Source organism: Salvelinus sp. IW2-2015, unplaced genomic scaffold (assembly GCF_002910315.2).
Source record: "Salvelinus sp. IW2-2015 unplaced genomic scaffold, ASM291031v2 Un_scaffold1076, whole genome shotgun sequence".
NCBI lineage: Eukaryota > Metazoa > Chordata > Actinopteri > Salmoniformes > Salmonidae > Salvelinus > Salvelinus sp. IW2-2015.
The window spans coordinates 183,603-191,559 of NW_019942717.1; the positions used below are offsets into that span (position 1 = coordinate 183,603).

Below are 7,957 nucleotides of genomic sequence, written 5' to 3' on the forward strand. Positions count from 1 at the left end.
CATACAAAATGGAGTGTCCCCGGAATTACGTACATAATAATACAAAATGCTCTGAGACCAGTTTGTGCTGTGGCTCAGCTCATTGCTACTAGGCATGGAGAGATGGCGATCACAACTCCACTATGGTGTTTATGAGGAGAGCGCTAAACCCGCACATTGTCCTCCCGGGAAGGTGCTGACCATGCCACATTTTTTAAGCAGATGTGTGTGTCTTGAGACTGCACGGTAACTTTTTGTTGGTCTTTGATGCAAGGATGGATGCCTGTTTAATGATATCTGGAGCTGTTCAGCATCAAAGCATCAAATCCACTCAAAAACTATATTTTGGTATTGTTTCATTAGTCCTTGTCGATACAGTCCCAAAATGTTTTGTAAGTCAGCAATCAAGTTTTCAAGATATTGGACTTTCAAGAAGCAAAGTGTCACCGGCCACATCATCCCTTTATTAAGTTAAGAGTTTATGTTGTGACTTTGGAAGGCCGAACAGAGAAGAACCTGTTGATTAATAGTCAGAATTTAAGTCACTATATAAAGGTTTGTAAACGCCATACTGTATATAGCAGTCATGTAATGCCAAGGTGTCACATTTACAATAAAAACAAACATCAACATCCCCATCAGATTCAAATGGCTAACCTGATTACTTAAGGCTGTGTTCATAATTATAACTTATATCCCAACAGAGCTTAGTTTTCCTCTGTTCAGTGTCAACACGCATTCCTCTGGCGTTAGCTGGTGTGGTTTTATCAACAGAGAAGGCTTCATCTAGCCCCAACCCAGGACAAGAAGAGCGTTCAGCAGATGGATGAGAGCATATTGACGACTAGATGGGGCTCCTATCTGATCCTTTCTGCGGGGTTGTATCGAGACCAGAGAAACACCTGGATGTGTGGTGTTGTTTTTCCTCTCTCCTCTCTTCCGGAGCTGTGGAGATGAGAGGATGAAAGGGGGATGCAGAGGAGGAATGAAAGAAGGTTGAAAGAGAAGGTATTTAGGCAGTGTGAGCAAGAGTCATGGTCCGTGAGCAAACAATAGTGTTTGTTTTCTCGCCTTCACAGAGAAGATATTACTACTGCCAAGCTCTGAATGTACCTTGTGTCCAAAGTTTTACCAATGACTCCATTACTGTATCACATTGACCCTCTCTGTATCACATTGACCCTTTCTGTATCACATTGACCCTCTCTGTATCACAATGACCCTTTCTGTATCACATTGACCCTCTCTGTATCACATTGACCCTCTCTGTATCACATTGACCCTCTCTGTATCACATTGACCCTCTGTATCACATTGTCCCTCTGTATCACATTGACCCTCTCTGTATCACATTGACCCTCTCTGTATCACATTGACCCTCTCTGTATCACATTGACCCTCTGTATCACAGAGTATCACAGAGTCAATAGACTAATTGAGGTCCAGGCACACAGACCCAGCAGACCACAATCAAGGAGGATGTAAAGAGTGGAATGAAGTCATTTTGTTGATAATGGAGGAGGCTGTATATAGTTTATATCTTGGATGAGCAGGAAGTTAGCTACTAAACTGTAGGCGTGTCTCTTTATTAGTGCCTTGTGTCTTAGATGAGCAGGAAGTTCGCTACTTAACTGCTGTCATGTCTCTTGATTAGTGTCTCATGTGTCTTGGATGAGCAGGAAGTTTGCTACTTAACTGCTGTCATGTCTCTTGATTAGTGTCTCATGTGTCTTGGATGAGCAGGAAGTTCGCTACTAAACTACAGCTGCTCCTACTGTATTTAATGGTGCCTCATGATTAAGCGAATCCACATCAACATCCCTAAAAAAGACTTGCACAAGCATAATTCTCATGACAAATGCCAAACATAGCATCGTTTTCCCAAATAGTACTATAACATGTTGTGTAATCTAGCCTCGTATTTTATCGCTACAAGGTCACGCTATCCCAGCTAAGGTTTTCGCCCAGCTAGATTATGGTTTATTTATTTTTTCATCTCAATAGAGAGACCGAAATTACACAGATTAAAACAACGCAAACAATATTAACAGGGGAACATTTCAAACTTCAGCGTTTCCAAATACGTCCGCATTGTGCCCTGGTATGTCAAGAGCTGGGACTGTGTCTCGATCTCATTATTAACCGATTGCTCCAGTCCAAGTTTAAAGTCACTCATATTCGTTTGTTTCTGCTCTGAAAATAACATTTAAAGCATGAATTTGAGGAAAGGTATTCGAATTCCTTCCTAATGAACAAACAAATTTGAAGAATGTACAACAGAGAATAACTGAGTTAGTTCATACTCGTGGTCCAATGGCCAGGGAAACAATGTTAAAGTAATAATAAACATTGGCTGGTCTTTATTTCCATGTTTTCATGATATGTTCTTATTTGTTTAGATTTTAGATTTGTCATACATCAAATTTAGGACTCTATGAAGTCAATATTGCTGTGGTTGTTATTGATACAATTTCCCTGTGTCCTTGCATGGGTTAATATAAAAAAAAAAATTCTGTCATGTATTCTATCTTTATACAGGCACATTTTTTGTGTGATTAATTTCACATTTCATACGTCACTGATTTCAGAGAAAGGGCTTCAAAAACCTATGATATAACTCTTACAAGGCAGGGTGTCCTTGGGTGCTCTTGTGTAGCTATTTTAAGGGTCCATAATACTGAGAAGAAAAAATAAGTTCTTAGCTCAGACTTTTGATTCACTGACATTAACTCACGCCAAGCTAAGGAGTGTTTGCATGTCCTCGGGTGCTCTTTTGTAGCTATTTTAAGAACCATCTTTTGAAGGGTCAACAATAAAGTATCCATAATACTGAAAACAAACTACCCCCCCCCAAAAAAAAAAAATCTCCTTTCAGTTCAACAAACCCTGTGTCACACTGCTGGATCAAAGGGGGAGAGTTATTTGACTGCTATTGTGCCGTAAATCCTGTTGATACCCACACAAACATGACCCTGTGTCTCCAGCTGAGGCTGTAAAACCTCCTTTTAGACAGTAATTCTGAGTCCAAAATGGCACCCTATTCCCTTTATAGTGCACTAATTTAGTGCAGCGCACTATGAAGGGACTAGAGTGACATTTGGGATGCAATTTTAAGACATTTCCATCCCGGATTCTGCTAGCTGCTGTTGAGCCAAGGCCTGGCTCCCATAAAGAGTGATTATTTTTTTGCATCCATCTCCCAAAGACCAATGTGGAGAAAAAGGTGACATTTTGATTGGCCGCAAAGAGCGAGTGTCTTGTGAAAATGATGTTGTTTTTCTCCAGTTGTCACGGCAACAGTCACTCAGCAATTTTTTTTTTTTTTTAAACAGACACGTTATGCAACCCTGGACGTTTAGAAGTTCAGCCTGTTGAGTTTCATGCCAAGTTCAGAGGGACTTTCAGGAAGTAAAAAAAAAAAAAGGGAGATTACCCTTTTAAAAAACTGTAGCATTTGAACTGTCCAGAATAAGATTTAAACTGAACGTGTGTAACTGAAGTCACAGTGTGACTGTAAAGACAAAGCCATGTATACAATGTGTGATGAAGTGACAGTAACACACTCAAGAAAACACACATCACTAATTTGCATGGTATAAATTACATTATAAACTGTGTGGTTTGAGCCCTGAATGCTGATTGGCTGACAGCTGCGGTATATCAGACTGTATACCACGGGTATGACAAAACATTTAGCGTTTACTGCTCTAATTACGTTGGTATCCAGTTTATAATAGCAATAATGCACGTCAGGAGTTTGTGGTATATGGCCAATATACTGTACCACAGCTAAGTGTTGTATCCAGGCACTCGGTGTTGCGTCATGGTTAAGAACAGCCTTTAGTTGTGGTATATTGGTCATATGCCACACCCCCTCGGGCCATATTGCTTAATTATAAGTGATATCCCAGCTGTATTGATCAACTGAAATACATGGGTGAAGACCATCTGTGTGTGATCCATCCCCTAACAGTTAMACCCMMCCCCMCCCMCCCCACACACATTAAGTATAAGTTACCACACATCAAATCAAACTCTATTTGTCACATGCGCCAAATACAACAACTGTAGACCTTAATGTGAAATGCTTTCTTACAAGCCCTTAACCAAGAGTGCAGTTCAAGAAGAGTTAAGAAAATATTTACCAAATAAACTCAAGTAAAAAATTATAAAAAGTAACACAATAACATAACAATAATGGGGCTATGTACAGGGGGTACCGGTACCGAGTCAGAGTGGAGGCTATGTACAGGGGGTACCGGTACCGAGTCAGAGTGCAGGGTTACAGGTTAGAGTGACTATGCATAAATAATAAACAGCGAGTAGCAGCAGTGTACAAAACAAATGGGGCAGGTTAATGTAATAGTCTGGTGGCCATTTGATTAATTGTTCAGCAGTCTTATGGCTTGGGGGTAGAAGCTGTTAAGGAGCCTTTGGTCCTAGACTTGGCGCTCCGGTACCGCTTGCCGTGCGGTAGCAGAGAAAACAGTCTATGATTTGAGTGACTGGAGTCTCTGACAATTTTATGGGCTTTCCTCTGACGCCTATTATATTAGTCCTGGATTGCAGTGAAGTACTGGGCCGTATGCACGACACTACTCTGTAGCGCCTCATGGTCGGATGCTGAGCAGTTGCCATACCAGGCGGTGATGCAACCGGTCAGGATGCTCTCGATGGTGCAGCTGTAGAACTTTTTGAGGATCTGGGGACCCATGCCAAATCTTTTCAGTCTCCTGAGGGGGAAAAGGTTTTGTCGTGCCCTCCTCACGACTGTCTTGGTGTGTTTGGACCATGATAGATTGTTGGTGATGTGGACACCAAGGAACTTGAAACTCTCGACCCGCTCCACTGCAGCCCCGTTGATGTTAATGGGGGCCTGTTCGGCCAGCCTTGTCCTCTAGTCCACGATCAGCTCCTTTGTCTTGCTCACATTGAGGGAGAGGTTGTATTCCTGGCACCACACTGACAGTTCTCTGACCTCCTCCCTATAGGATGTCTCATCGTTGTCGGTGATCAGGCCTACCACTGTTGTGTCGTCAGCAAACTTAATGATGATGTTGGAGTCATGTTTGGCCACACAGTCGTGGGTGAACAGGGAGTACAGGAGGGGACTAAGTACACACCCCTGAGGGGCCCCAGTGTTGAGGATCAGCGTAGCAAACGTGTTGTTGCCTACCCTTACCACCTGGGGGCGGCCCGTTAGGAAGTCCAGGATCCAGTTGCAGAGGGAGGTGTTCAGTCCCAGAGTCCTTAGCTTAGTGATGAGCTTTGTGGGTACTATGGTGTTGAACTCTGAGCTGTAGTCAATGAACAGCATTCTCACATAGGTGTTCCTCCTGTCCAGGTGGGAAAGGGCAGCGCAGAGTGAGATTGCGTCATCTGTGGATCTGTTGGGTTGTTATACGAACTGGAGTGGGTCCAGGATATCTGGGAGGATGCTGTTGATGTGAGCCTTGAACAGCCTTTCAAAGCACTTCATCTCTACCGACGTGATTTATGCAGGTTACCTTCGCTTCCTTGGGCACAGGGACTATGGTGGTCTGCTTGAAACATGTAGGTATTACAGACTCAGTCAGGGAGAGGTTGAAAATGTCAGTGAAGACACTCAACAGTTGGTCCGGCATGCTTTGAGTACACGTCCTGGTAATCCATTTGGCCCCATGGCTTTGTGAATGTTGACCTGTTTAAAGGTCTTGCTCACATCGGCTACCGAAAGCTTTATCACACAGTCATCCAGAACAGCTGGTGCTCTCGTGCATGCTTCAGTGTTGCTTGCCTCGAAGCGAACATAAAAGGCATTTAGCTCGTCTGGTAGGCTCGCGTCACTGGGCAGCTCGCGTCTGGGTTTCCCTTTGTAGTCCGTAATAGTTTTCAAGCCCTGCCACACCTGACAAGCGTCAGAGCCGGTGTAGTAGGATTCAATCTTAATCCTGTATTGACGCTTTGCGTGTTTGATGGTTCGTCTGAGGGCATAGCGGGATTTCTTATAGGCGTCCGGATTAGTGTCCGCACCTTGGAAGCGGCAGCTCTAGTCTTTAGCTCGATGCGGATGTTGCCTGTAATCCATGGCTTCTGGTTGGGATATGTATGTACGGTCACTGTGGGACAACGTCGTCAATGCACTTATTGATGAGGCCGATGACTGAGGTGGTATACTCCTCAATGCCATTGGATGAATCCCGGACCATATTCCAGTCTGTGCTAGCAAACAGTCCTTTAGCGTAGCATCCGCATCATCTGACCACTTCCGTATTGAGCGAGTCACTGGTACTTCCTGCTTTAGTTTTTGCTTGTAAGCAGGAATCTGGAGGATAGAATTATGGTCAGATTTGCAAAATAGAGGGCGGGGGAGAGCGTTGTATGCATCTCTGTATGTGGAGTAAAGGTGGTCCAGAATTTTTTCTCCTCTGTGACATGCTGGTAAAAATTTGGTAAAACTGATTTAAGTTTGCCTGCATTAAAGTCCCCGGCCACTAGGAGCGCTGCTTCTGGGTAAGAATTTTCTTGTTTGCTTATGGCCTTATAGAGTTGGTTGAGTGCGGTCTTAGTGCCAGCTTCGTTCTGTGGTGGTAAATAGACGGCTACGAATAATATGGATGAGAACTCTCTTGGTAGACAGTGTGATCTACAGCTTATCCCTAAGGTGAGCAATACCTCGAGACTTCTTTAATATGACAAAAAGACACACACCCCCTCATCCCCACCTACATCAAAAATAAGTTACCACACATCCCTCTACATCAAGCACAAGTTACCACACATCCCCCCCTACATCAAGCACAAGTTACCACACATCCCCCCTACATCAAGCACCAGTTACCACACATCACCCCTACATACAATCACGATAGTTACACCATACCCTACATCAAGCACAAGTTACCACACATCCCCCCTACATCAAGCACAAGTTACCACACATCCCTCTATATCACTACGTCAATAACTGTCCCTCAGGGTGACTATTATACCCGGGGTAAGTTACTGCATCCCAAATGACACGCTATTCCCTTTATAGGGCACTACATTTGACCAGGGTCCATAAGACTCTGGTCAAAAGTAGTGCACTATATAGGGAATAGGATGCCATTTGGGACGCATGTCCCATCTACTTGTAACCCCTGTGTTTTCCCCTAGGAAGTGAGTCAGGGGAATTATTTAAACTACCAATGGCTGTACAGCCACGGAAAGATAGTGTTTTGACAGTGTGTGTGCTCTCCTATAGTGCAGGCTGCAGATAGGATACCAGAGGACAGAGCAGTCCAGGGTTGGCTAGCTGCCATGACACGCCGTAGCCACGACAAACAGGCCGTTGGAGGAAAGTTGGTGTTGGCTCTGGGTTTGTCTCAGTGAGGCAGTGTCAATATCTTCAAAGAGAATAGATAGATATGCTTGGCAGTCGTTCTCGTATACCCTCACAGTGGGTTCTTGAAAAGTACAAGAAGTAAGGTCTCAAAAGCAATCATTATTCCCCGCTGTAATTACTTGTATCCCTCTCTTTGAATCCCAACTCCTCAGTCTCTGTATTTCTCATGTCTCGCTCTACTCTACGTTACACAATGACTAACTGGAGAAACATCTTCAATGACCGATGCCACGATATCTGCTACCCTTCCCACGGGAAGTCTCCTTTGGTAGCCTACAACATCACTGAATGGTAGTTATACATTTGAACTCTGAGCAGTTACACATTGGAACCGGGCCAAGTTCTGCCGGTTCCGTTGCTCCCCTGACAGTTTGGGTCATAAATACAGGCTGTAGCAGAAAGCCCCAGTCGGGTATTAGACAGAACGTCGCGGCCCCACATACCTGTGGGAAAAACAACCTGTGGTTACCTAGGTTATCCCATTGGAAAAACAACCTGTGGTTACCTAGGTTATCCCATTGGCTGACTGCAAAAAAACGTCCCTTTTTTTTCCAAACGCAATTTTCTTGTTGTCAGCTTGTTTTAGTCAATTACAAAACAACATTTAACCTC

The 7,957-nt window shown here is 43.9% G+C and overlaps 1 long non-coding RNA gene across 1 annotated transcript in view; it reads right to left on the reverse strand.

The window, feature by feature from the left end:
- Window positions 1-422: 422 nt before the first annotated feature.
- LOC139024139 (uncharacterized) overlaps window positions 423-7,957 on the reverse strand; it is a 33,110-nt gene continuing 25,575 nt past the window's right edge. The window contains exon 2 of the long non-coding RNA XR_011475432.1: window positions 423-924. This is a non-coding gene — a long non-coding RNA (uncharacterized lncRNA). The remainder of the gene's footprint in view (window positions 925-7,957) is intronic.